We start from the raw sequence: 13,177 nt of genomic DNA, 5'->3' as shown, positions 1-13,177 counted from the left end.
GAGTTTTGAATTTTTTCATTTTATATGTTAAAATCATCTTTTTTTTGAAAAATTATTACTGACAGATATTAAAAATCCAGCGACAAAAAGTATTGCTCTGCACTCACAAACATGGAAGACTGCTACATATTTTGGTTTGACAATGGTAACCTTACATATCTCTTATTCAAAAGAACATAAACAGAAAGACCTCTAACAGCATGAAGTTCACGTTTCCAGACTTCCTGTCTACAAACAGCAATGTCAGCCACCAGTACTTATATCAATGAATTGTTTAATACTAATTAATCAAGTCCACGTTGCTGACTGATAAATTATCAATTGATTAAACAATGTAGGTCCATATCCAAGAGAAACATTATGCCAAACACTGAATACCATCACAGCCCTGCATCATAGCAGTAAATTATCATTTCTAACTCGCCAATTCCAATTCGGTAATAATTAAGAGAGCACCAATACAGTAATATAAATTACCACTTATTATCAATTATCAATCTAGGTCCATGTGCAAATGGAAGCAAAGTCCGATGTGATAACGTAAGGTGCATTGGCCATGAAATGGTTTGCGATGGCAAAGATGATTGTGGGGACAACTCTGATGAGACCAATTGTAAGTTGGTTATATATTTTTGGCGGCAATCTATTGCACCTGATACTTTTTACCATTTACCATTTATTTTTGATAATGTGAAACCAATTACGAAAAAGCAGTTGAAATGGAGAATAAGAGGAGAAGGAATAAAACTCTAATTTATGGGTCAACGGTCAGTAAGGGGTGATATCCGGTACAAAAGGAAATACCTTCAAAATGGCTCGTCTGCCGAAAACATAGCAAGTGCCCCATCTGTTACATACCACATACTATATGTACATGATTTGCATATATGCATTTGCTTTAGCCAGAGTCTACATTTGGACCAAACTCCACTTAAGGTCAACTTTGATTTGATTATTTATCTTTTGTTGACTTGCTGAAGTCTGGTTTATGAAACAACATTTCTGTCAGTGTAAATGGAAACAGGTAGATCCACTTCAGACCTGTTTTCCTGAAGAAATTGTGTGAAAGGTGAAAATAGCACCATTTTAGAGATTGTCAACTGTGCGAATATTTTATTATAAAAGTCTTCAGTGAACTTTGCTGAACAGTAATCTTCGCAGGACAAGTTAATCAGGACATAGAACTTTGAAATCAACAACACGAAGATAAATTATTAAACATAATATTTGATTGATTCTGACTGATTGTATGTATTTATGTTCACTCACAAGATTATTGTTAAATCGTGCTTTACTTTTGATTAAAGACTTACATATTAGTAACTTAATTCTTCAAAATGACTTCTTCCCAAATTACATATGTGACTACCGCATATGACGCCGAATAGCCGAAATTTTGAGCGCACCCTCGCGGAATTGATTTTCGGCTAAACCTCATTGGTGATTTTCATTTTTTTTAAATAGTCTGCTAAATATGAAAGCAAATAGACATTTGAACCTAACCTAATAACCTAGTTTTGGTACTTTGTTTTTTCTGATGAAAGTACTTTATACCGGTAGAGTTTTGTTTTGTTTTCCATTTAGGTCCGGTGGCTACGACAGAGTCATCTACTACAGCAGGTGAGCCAAACACATAATATAAAGCGCAAAAGCGGTACTTTGTTTCTTCAAACAATTTCCAGATGATATATTGAACTGTTTGCGTACGAAGTTAATTTTCACTTATCCGAATTCCACGATTGTAAAAGGACACGTATCCGCGTTTTTCTTCTTTTACAGACCCATGTTCACCAGATTACTTTGCTTGCTCACCTGAAGGACCATGCATTGATGACTGGCGTGTGTGTGATGCCTTCCCTGATTGCGACGTAACAAAGAGGGATGAAATACACTGTGAGTAAAATATTGATAAAATTGTGTCTCATTTGATCCATTACCTTCTTGCATTGTCAAGGAAAGCATCCCTGAACTTCTACCGATGGTGACTAAAGTTGTCAATCATTCGCTGGCATCTGGTTATTTTCCAGCTACCCTTAAGCACGCTGGTGTGTCTCCTCTTCTTAAGAAGGCTAAATTGGATCGTGATGATCTTAGCAACTATCGTCCGATCTCTAATTTGAAGTTCCTCGGTAAACTGATCGAACGTATCGTCATCAGCCAATTACAGGTTTATCTCCGTGAACACAATCTCATTGCCACCATGCAATCGGCCTATCGTCAAAATCATGGCACGGAAACTGCATTAGTGCGTGTACAAAATGACAATCTGTTGCAGTGAATGGCTGCATCTCAAAGAAAGTTACCTTAGATTGTGGAGTTCCCCAAGGATCAGTTGCCGGTCCTTTAATGTTTATCCTTTACAGTGCTCCTCTCCAAGATATCATTACTTCCTATGGCATTTCAACAGTAGCATACGCTGATGATACTCAACTTTACATTACATTTAAACCAGAAGATCGTGAACATGCTATCCGTGTTCTTGAGAAATGTATCGCTGAAGTGAGGCGGTGGGCCGTTGAGAATAGGCTGGTGTTAAACGACGCCAAAACCGAGCTTCTTTATATCTGTTCTCGGTTCACCACCGTCAACATGCCTTCACCGTCACCGTTTTTAGTCATAGGCAATTCCGTCATCTCCCCTTCATCTTGTGCACGGAATCTTGGCGCCATATTCGACTCCAACCTCTGCATGAAGGATCATATTGACAGTATCTGCAGGTCTGCTATGGCGGCCATACGGAAAATAGGGCAAATACGTCATTTCATCGACGACGAAACTGCTGCCAAATTAGTTCACGCTTTTGTCACCTCTCGGCTGGACTACTGCAACGCCTTAGTCTATGGTCTTCCTGATTCCTACATCACAAAACTTCAGCTGATCCAGAACACAGCAGCCCGGTTAGTCGCTCGCATTCCTCGATCTCAGCACATTACCCCAGTCTTACAATCGCTTCATTGGCTTTCCATCAAGAAACGTGCAGCTTACAAGATCTTGCTCATGACATACAAGGCTCTCAATCAACTCGCCCCTCAATACATCTCCGATATCGTCACTTACTACAAACCAGTTCGCAATCTTCGTTCATCAAACAAGTTATCTCTGACTGTCACAAGTCGACCATCAACCAAATTCTATGGTGAGCGTGCATTTGTGTATGCAGCACCTTCACTCTGGAACAATCTACCGCTTCAAGTTCGCTCTTCTATTACGGTGTCGTCCTTCAAGAGTCGTCTGAAGACACACCTTTTTAATATTTAATTAATATTTGTTTTCAACCCTGCCTGTTTTTCCATCTCACAGGAGCGAGATGCTGACCATCTCGCTGAGAGTGATGTGCTGGTAACCTCTCCTCTCCAGGGTTATCATTTCTGCGTGTTATTTCTGCTTTGTTTATGGCCCTGCTGCATTTGACTGAACGACTTGCTGACGAAGCCGCTGAGAGTGAAGTGCTGGCAACCTCTCCTCTCCAGCAGGGTCCCCGCCGGTCGGGTTTGTTATTTTCGCGTTTTAATTCTGCGGGCCAAATCCACGCTTTTTTAAACATTTGATTTAAAAATCAAATGTTTCAATTATATATATATGTATCGATGTAAATTTGACAATGATATTTAATTTGTATATTGTGAAATTGCTGTTTTTGAATTATTATGTCTTCACATTGGGACCTGGATCACTATTTTGAGTCTCTGGCGTGTTTTGCTCGGGGACAAATTTTTGGCTGGCTCGGGTGGACGATTGTTTGTCATGTGCTGGTCGACGGTTGTCTACCTTGGTCTGTCGGGGTGATTTCTGTGGGCTTCAATTTTCCTGGGGATTCGAGTAGTGATGTGGATTTTAGTGTGTTGTTTATAATTATCATGCTTTTGTTCATTATATGATATGCTTTTCTGTTTCTCTTTCAAGTGTAATATTGCTTTATAATGTTTTTAAATGTGTTTACTATAATTAATTTGTATTGGTTGTATTATGCCTAATGAATATGTACTTTTGTAGTTTTGCATAATGTATTTGTAAGTTTAGTTCTCTGTTCAGCGCATTGAGGCCTGGCATAATGCGCTATATAAATTTCTTTATTTCTTTCTTTCTTTATTTGTGCGTCATGTTGCCATTATGTGCCCATGGGTCATTCCGTCTTTGAATTGTAAACGTTTGTTCTCTTGCTCCATTACCTTTCCCATCTTTGAAATAACTAGCAGCCAAGTGTACATGTAGTATATTGTAACGGATCTGGACGTCGACCATTACCCTATACAGGCAAAGCAATATTAATAAAAGTATATTGTAATCATATTTTATGATTTAAACTTTTGATCTCAACCCAAAATTAGACATACCTTATTTTTCGGTCGTAACTTCGACCTTCATCGAGAGACTGGGAACCCAAGTTTGGGATCAATGACCATTTGGACACTTGACCCCAACAATTGGTCGTAGACTCTTGGTAATGGTATCGGCCCCGTCGCAGTTGACTGATGGTTGGTTGACTCTGATGTAAATGGCCTCCTCATGTTAGTTATTGTAATCGTAAAATTTCAAAACTATTTTGAAACATACATTATTTACTTGAAATCACAAATTCCACCTGGTGTCAAATTTGTCACATTACACACACATTTTAGACATAAATTACATATAGTATCACTTACTTCGATTATGCTCTAATGCGCTATTCCATTTCAATTGAATAAGTCAATCCCACTATTAATAATTTTGTCTCAATTTATATAGGTCCATGTCAAAGAGAAGATCACTTTCGCTGTGCAAACCTAAGGTGTATTCCTCCTGCCCTCATATGCAATGGAAGAGATGATTGTCGTGACAATTCCGATGAGGACAATTGTAAGATGATTAGACTTTTACAATATAAATTGCTCATAATAAATTAAGTCTTACTAAAGTATATACTGGTATACAACAGAATAGCATGGTAAAAATGGAAAATATAATAATGGGAGCGACAAATTTATTTAATTTATTTTTATTGATGACGAATAATAGCCATTAACCAGCGCGGAAGAATTGCTTTCCACATGGGCCCTCTTTTGGATGTAATTGGAAAGACTGAACGTTCCTCCCAAAGAACGTATCACTATCGTGGTTCATTTTTCTAATTCTAAACAAGGATACAGTAGTCTAAGTTTAATCTACAGATTGCCAACACTTTTTTGCCAGTCAATACCCCAGGGAATCAATACTCCAGGAAGTTCCTAGAGCTGGGAATCGAACTCGAGACCTCTTGCTCCAGGAGCGATCACTCTACACACTAGGTCATGCTCCCCAAAGAGGGATCAGAACAAAGCTATTATGTGCTCATAATAATTATTTATAATATTACTTGTTTTGTTTGTTTAAAATATATTGATGATGATGATGATGACGTAGATATTAACGATGATGATGACGGTGTTGGTGGCGATACATTGAATACAAGACGAAGATGACGATGGTAGTGGTGATGACGCCCGTAACGACGACGACGACGACGATGATGATGATGACGATGATGATGATGATTATGATGATGATGATGATGATGATGATGATGATGATAGTGATGATGATGATGACGATGATGATGATGATGACGATGATGATGATGATGATGATGATGATGATGATGATGGTGTAGATTTTGGCGTTGGTGATGACGATGATGATGTTGATATTGCGCGGATGATGGTGATGTTGATATTCATATTTAGCTGATAATAATGATGATGTTGATGTTGTGCATAATTATGTTGATGATGATAATGGTGATGATAAGTAAATCTGAAATTTGTTCCACCTTGCTAAAAATGTGTCTTCTTTTTTACTCTATTCTACAGGTCCGTGAACTATATAACCACATGGGAAGAATATGTGACCTGTCGCAACGCAATGAGTATAAAGTCACAAGTTGGTAGTTAGACTGAAACTATTATTTATTTATTACACTTTATCACTGGTATATACAATAATTATAATATAACATCAAAATATATTGCACATGAATATTCAAAAGTACATAAAAAAAAAGGAAGTATAGATAAAATTTTGCACCAGTGAAAGGCAAGGATTAACAGGTGCAAAGCACCTCTAGGACAGTCCCACCAAGGATCAAAACAATGAGGACACCCCCCCCCCCTCCCCCTCCCAAAAAATTTGGGGGGAAAAAAAACCTACACAAGCCTACAACCAGAACACTGGCAACATGTAACCCAAGAGCATGTGTTGTAAGGATCAAAACTCTCCTCTAGTTTGTTCTTGTACCACTCAGAGAGCTGGCTCTTAAAAGAGGACATGTTGACAGTGGATATAATTGTGAGAGGAAGTTGATTCCACAGGGGAACGATACGGTTGAAAAACGATGCCCTGTGAGACTCGGTTTTGCATCGTTTGGGAATCAACAATAGGGGGTCAGCAGATGATCTGGTGGTGGGACGGTCCTTGAGGGTGGAGTTAAAAACAACAAAATGGTTAAGATTAAGGTCATAAAGTTCCATTTTGCATCTAAAAAAGAATGCGAGATCAAGGATTTCACGTCTAAAAGACAAAGAAAGGAGGTTTAATTTAGTTAACCTCTCACGATAGTCTAAATCAGGGTAATGTAGAGTATAGTTTGTTGCTCTCCTCTGGATGCCTTCAATTAACAGTCCAAGAGAACGCCAAATATGGATCAGGAGTATTACATAATAATACCCTGCTATGACAATAGCTGCACTAGGTTAATCGTATAATCTCCTTATGTGGTTAGCATGGCTTGGCCAGGAAATCCACAAGGTCAGCCAATGTATGTACATGTATTCGGTACATGTGCCATCTCTTTTACAATGGGTGATAAATTTCTGGTTTGTTTTATTTCAAAACGCAACATTCGATATTCTAAAGCTTGGTCCAAATCCAAGAGAAGAACCAACTCTAGTAATTTATGTGGTTTCAAATTATATCAGACGTTGCCTTTTTGATAGAAATGGTGTTTGTTGATGTGCACAGTTTCCCATTAGATCATAACATGCTGTTGTACATCCAAGGTCAAAGGTCTTTTAATCCATATTTGGCGTTGTTCTGGGACTGATTAATCGAAGATTACGTTTTGATGTACCACTCCAGAGAGAGCTGGCATACTCCACATCACTCCTGACCAGTGCAGTAAAAAGTGTCCTTGTGACCCTTTCTGGAGCATTAAAACCTACAGCCATCAACTAGGCTGACTGAGTTGATGGCTTTGTTTGCCGCGAACCTGTTCAAGCCAGAAGTATGTCTGTATCCTTTGTGAATGAATGCACAATGGGCCATTCAAGAAGGAAACAAAGACCACCAACACAGTAGCCAGGGCGTTTCGAAACTACTAACTTGCGACTTAACGCGCAGCGCAGGCACAAATACTATGAATAATACTATTCAGTGGGTATAGAAAATGACGGTATAAAGCAGCACAGTGTCATGGCCCCTGAAATACCTTTTTTGCAGGTTTTTCTTATATTATAGTATACTGCAGCCTTGTACATTAGCTGAAAAATGCCGATTTTTAAACTGACAATAATTATGATTATGATGATTGGAATTCGAGGTGGATCACCTCGAAACCCAAAAGGAAGGAAATAATGAAACCGTACTTGACTTGACTTGACTTGACTTGACTTGACTTGACTTGACTTAGTTTCATGTGATTCTATTGACGCTAATATTTATCACAGTTGAGAACAAACTTTTTGCATGCGTTTATCATACTATAGTATACTGCAGCCTTGTACATCACTGAAAAACACCGACTTTTAAACGGATAATATGATTGGAATTCGAGATGGATCTCCAATAAGACCTTGAAACTCAAAAAATAAGGAAATGATGAGGCCGTACTGAGTTTTATGCGATTCCATTGACGCTATTATTTATCACAGTTGAGAAACTTATGATAATGATATTCAACTTTTATTACTTTTCTTATATCATGATTACAATAAACTACCTGACATGTTTGCTTTGTGTCTTAACGTTTTGAAGCTAAGAATATGAAACAAGAAATGGTTCTGCCATATTGAAATTTAATATTTATTTCCTTTAATACATTTTAGTTAACCTTTTCGGTAAATCCCATAAGCCTTTGCGAGTAGACCTGAGATGCCTTCATTTGCCAATCACATCGTTTAGCAAACATCGTTACTGCGCATTTCAAAGCCATGACGTGCGCAGTAACGATGTGCGCATCGGCGTGACGAATTCGTGCAAGAAATCGACTAAATTCATAATGAAGAGCCGGCGCCAGTAATGTTATAAATTTCGTGATCCCCTATGTTCTTAAAATTACTACATATTGTGGGGCTGTGACGTCATAATATAAGTGCGTAATCGCAGAATTCAGTCAGCCACCTGGACAACCGATTCTTTAGAAATGCTTAGTCGCGCTAAAAGTCGATCGATACATGTTAAAATCAGCACAATTCAGAGATACACCTTTTTGCTATGAAATTAATTTTCTCGGTCAAATATAAAGCAATAATTTTTTTTCTTCAGTAATGTCAGTTAAAAACTTGGTGCTTGGATATACATTTTTTTTAAATCCTGGTGTTAAAATTAAGCATCAAATTGTGCCTTTTAGTGTGATATTTTTGATTTTTATAGGCCTTGAATTCGCCCGCGAGCTTTTTACGGAATTCATGTTTTAGCGTCTCAAACTAATATAGTTTGCTAAAGAAAGATATTTCCCACCCCTGTAAGGCACATCGTGTGGGTCTATATGTTATAGTTTTGTCAGAATTTCCGTTTTTGTTTTACCCTTTTTCCTTTCATGCTCCGAAAATGTCAAAGTCAGTACTTTTATCTCGAGAGCAACAAGCAGAGATAGTCAATATTTCCTTTGTTGTTTATCCAGGTCAATTTTCCATTGAAAGCAAATTGCCCGACCAGCGATTTGGTAGCCCAAATCCCCAATTGAGGGTTCTGGTTAAACATGATCAGTAGGAGCGCTATAGGCCTGGGAATTTCTTTGCTATATTGAAGTTCTAGCAACACTGTAGCCATGCCGGTATTCCTATTAAACCCAGGGATATCGATCCACAATGCTAGTATTAGCCTTAGATTTCACGCGTTGATTTTGAAAAATGGTCAGCCGGCAGTAAAAATGGTGAAATGAAAACGCAAATTCTGACAAAACTATGATATATCGCTCACGGTGATGTGCGTTAGAAAGTTGGGAAAAATCCTTCATTAGCGAACTATCTTACTTTGAAAAGCTAAAAGGTTGATCCAAAAAAAGGCTCGCGGGCAGAGTTTAAGCCTATCAAAATCGAAATTCTTACACTAAATGACTAAATTTCACGCCTAAGTTTAACACTAAAAAAAAAAAAAAAATACAGTATCAAGCACTACAATTTTTCCTGACATTTACTGAAAAAATGAAAATGATTGCTTTTCATTTGGCCGAGAAAAATAATTTTACATCGAAAAGGTGTAACTAAAAATGTAGCTCATTTCAACACCAAATTCGATCGTTTGTATTGCCTCATTAAATGACTGAGTGAGCCTTGCATAACAAAAGAATCGGTTGTCCAGGATGCTAACTGAATTCTGCCTAGCCTTTGTTCAAAACATGGGCCAACAAGATATTGTTGTTGTTGTTTGTTTCCTTTGTTTTTTAGTAGTATAATCAATGATTATACTATTAATCACATGAATTTTACCAGATTGTTTGCCTAAATATGAATGAAAATTACTATTCCAATTTACATATCAAGTATTTAAAATATTAGAGTAAGAGCAAAAATATGCTGGGTGTCAACAAACCCCTTCTACGAAGTTTGACCGACCATGTTACCCCGTTACTCACGAAGTTTGACCGGCCATCATACCCCCGGCGCGGTGAAAGATCAAATGAGCGCAAAGGAAGGACTTAAGATTAATCAAATCATTTTTTAAAATACGAGGGTCATTCAAAAAATAACTTTTGTTTTGTTAAAGGTAGCTACTTGAAAATTGGCATACAAATAGTTCGTAATGTCACCTACAGGTGGTGAAAAAATCATGTCAAGACCATTTTCAGATTTTTGTAGGTGACCTGAAAAACACAGTAAGATATGGTACACCGGAAACGGTGACGCATTTTTTGATATTGCACTATTGGATAGTGTAGCCAATGTACGAACGTTCCTCTTGATACTAAAAAAATCATATTAGTAACCAAAGAGCTTTTAAATAGAAATAGAGTCGCAATAGATTCGCAATAGATTATATAATCTTTTGTTCGTTTGATGCCGATTAGAAGTTGCGACAGGCTATTCATGAAAGTGGTACCATTGTTTCGAATAAAGGGGTTCCGCCATTAAATTGGTCACTGATCCGGCATCATATTAACGCTCTACACAACTAGCGAGTATCAATAAGTGACCACACTACAGTTATGTGTAAGGGCAGTCATGTGTAAAGTGGTACCATTGTACTCACGTATCCCTAAAGGCTTTAGCTGTCGATGCAATCATCTTTACCACCCACCTGACATTAGGCGTTTCATTTAAATAAATTGAATGCTCTTGCTGATCGGTTATACATTAGAATGTATGAAGGCTTCCATGTCCAGTATCCCCGGCATATAGCTATATTACACTATAATGGTATAAGTATAGGCCTGTAAAGGTTGTTTTTAAGAAATTTCCATTCAATTTTATTTTGAGAAGGAGATTGGTATAGAAATAGTGGCGTACCCAAAGAGGGGAGGGGGTTGGGGAGGGAGGGGCAGATTCACCTCTGTGAGAAGTCTTGGGAGGGGAGGAGGAGGAGGGGATATGGAGAATGAGAGAGGGCTGGAGGAAGGAAGAAATAAAAAGATATAATAAAGACAAGTAGATAAATAGAAATATAAGGAAAATGATGGGAATGAGAGAGGGAGGGTGAGAGGGGACAATGAGAGCGAGGGAGTGATAAAGTGTAGGCCTAGGAAAGAATAAGTACAGAGAAGGGAAAAGAAAGGAATAATGAATACATTTAATAATAATCATTAGGCCTATATAATAACTAAATACATAACAGCACTGGGCAGCCATTCGATAATGTCAATGCCTTTATTCGATACGTAATTAAAACGCCCAGTCAGATGTATTTCACACCTACCAAACACAACTCACCCAATTTCGCAAACTGGACGTTGAATGTACACTCTCATGAATATTGATTGGCAACATTTTCCAATATGTCAGCGCTCTAATCGGAAACAATAGAACAATAGACCCTGCAGAGCGTTGTTAGTAACAATATAAATGTTGAATGAATATACACCTTACAGTCCAACACATCATCTTTGACTGAAAGAGTAAAATTTTGATGGACAGAAATTACCCAGAATTACAATTTTTGGAGGGATATCTTGTAACATCTCGGGTAATGATAATCAGCATAGTGTCCATCCCTGCAGCGTGACTTTTCTAGCTGCGTTCTTTTGATAAAACACAAAATTAAAGCTACTATAACACATTTTCAGTCAAAAAAGGAAATTTAATTCCCTTTGTGGGATAATTATGGGATCGTCAACACACTGTACTTGAGACGCCTTTGTAAATATTGTACATATTTTGACCGTTTCCGGTGAACCATATCTTACTGTGGTTTTCAGGTTACCAACAAAAATTCTGAAAATGGCCTTGACATGATTTTTGTCTGCATATTTCCTAGTAGCTACCTTTAACAAAACAAAAGTTATGACCCAACAGGTAGAACTTTTTTAAATGACCCTCGTATTCTACTGTGATACATGTACAGGTGGACATGACTTCTACGAGAGAGTCGCACTGACCCTTGTTGCAATGAAAACTCTCATCAACTTAGTATTATGTCTCTACTATAAAAAATAATTTGGTGTCGTATATAAATATAAGCATTTACAAGTAAGCAAAGTACAATAATTTCGTCGAATATCACTTTTGTGATATTCGATGATAGAGACTCACTGCGTCTTTAGTGAAGCACCGATAAAGTTATGTTTCATCAATAAAAGTTCGTACAATAAATTTGGTGTCATATTTGAATTTTATTAAGCTTATAAGTGGCTGCGGTCTGTATTTGGGTGGTACCGTGATTCTGATATTCGATGATAGAGACTCACTGCACCTTTTTGCAACGAAATAGCACGTCAATACTGGTATGTTTCAAGGTGTGATCAACCATGTGTTTAATCAATAAAGGTCCTAAAACAATTTGGTGATATGTTCAAATTTGTATTAATCCTGTATGTGGACATACACCTTTCACCACGTTGACAGAAGGCTATATCAAACTATCTTTCTATTTGGATAAGCCACAGGCGAATCCCGTGACATACACCTATAGCAGAGCCCCAAACGCAAAACGAAAAAATATTCAATTGTAGTTGAAAACGCAAATGCAAGCAAGGATCTTCTATTGTCACCCCTCCCTATGTTCATAACCTGTTTTTATGCTTTTTGGCGTGTTTTCTGCTCTATTGTGAAGGGAAAGATTAATAAGGAAGGCTGCTACATGCTCTTGTGGGTCTATGTGTACATGACTTTTTACAGACTTACTCTGCATTTTCATATTATATATGCCAAGGCCTTCCAGAAAGTAAGTTTTCAAAAGTGGCCGCCAAAATGGTTACCGTTTGAAATACACTATAGCAAAATATAAATGACCTGATAATAAAAAATTACAAATGGAATGAATATTTTTAATCAATATAAATAAATATTCGTTTCATTCGTATGTACCCATTTTGTTTTATTCACATCTTTAACAATAGAGGTTATCCACTTTAGGCAGTTTTGGAAATAAATCTAATACTGGAACTTACTTGTTTGCAACTATTGCGACGTTGCGTCTGGAACCACCAGACTTCATCAGGCAACTGACCCGCTGGGCTGGTCACGTGATAGACGGCTAGGTATCGTCCCGATGGCCCGGTCCCATGCATGAGAACCGTTAAAGCGGAGTCCAGCGGGCTGCAACGTCCATTGTTCTATTGTGTCTTATTAGAGCGCTGACATATTGGAAAATATTGCCAATCAATATTCATGAGAGTGTACAGTCAACGACCAGTTTTCGAAATTGGGTGACTTGTGCTTGGCAGGTGCGAAATACATCTGACTGGGCTTTTTAATTACGTAATGCACAACGGCATTGATGTCATCGAATGGCTGCTTAGTGCTGTTATGTGTTAAGTTTTATAATAATTATTATTACATTTATTTTCCTT

The 13,177-nt window shown here is 37.7% G+C and overlaps 1 long non-coding RNA gene across 1 annotated transcript; it reads left to right on the top strand.

Moving 5' to 3' along the window:
• Positions 1-1,790: 1,790 nt before the first annotated feature.
• On the top strand, positions 1,791-5,906 carry LOC140162099 (uncharacterized). The gene is made up of 3 exons (XR_011860189.1): positions 1,791-1,893; positions 4,729-4,839; positions 5,829-5,906. It is a non-coding gene; the product is annotated as an uncharacterized lncRNA (long non-coding RNA).
• The last annotated feature ends 7,271 nt before the right edge of the window (positions 5,907-13,177 follow it).

This window comes from Amphiura filiformis, chromosome 10 (assembly GCF_039555335.1).
Source record: "Amphiura filiformis chromosome 10, Afil_fr2py, whole genome shotgun sequence".
Taxonomy (NCBI): domain Eukaryota; kingdom Metazoa; phylum Echinodermata; class Ophiuroidea; order Amphilepidida; family Amphiuridae; genus Amphiura; species Amphiura filiformis.
The sequence above is the reverse complement of the archived record's forward strand: the minus strand, read 5'-3'. Positions and strand labels throughout refer to the sequence as shown.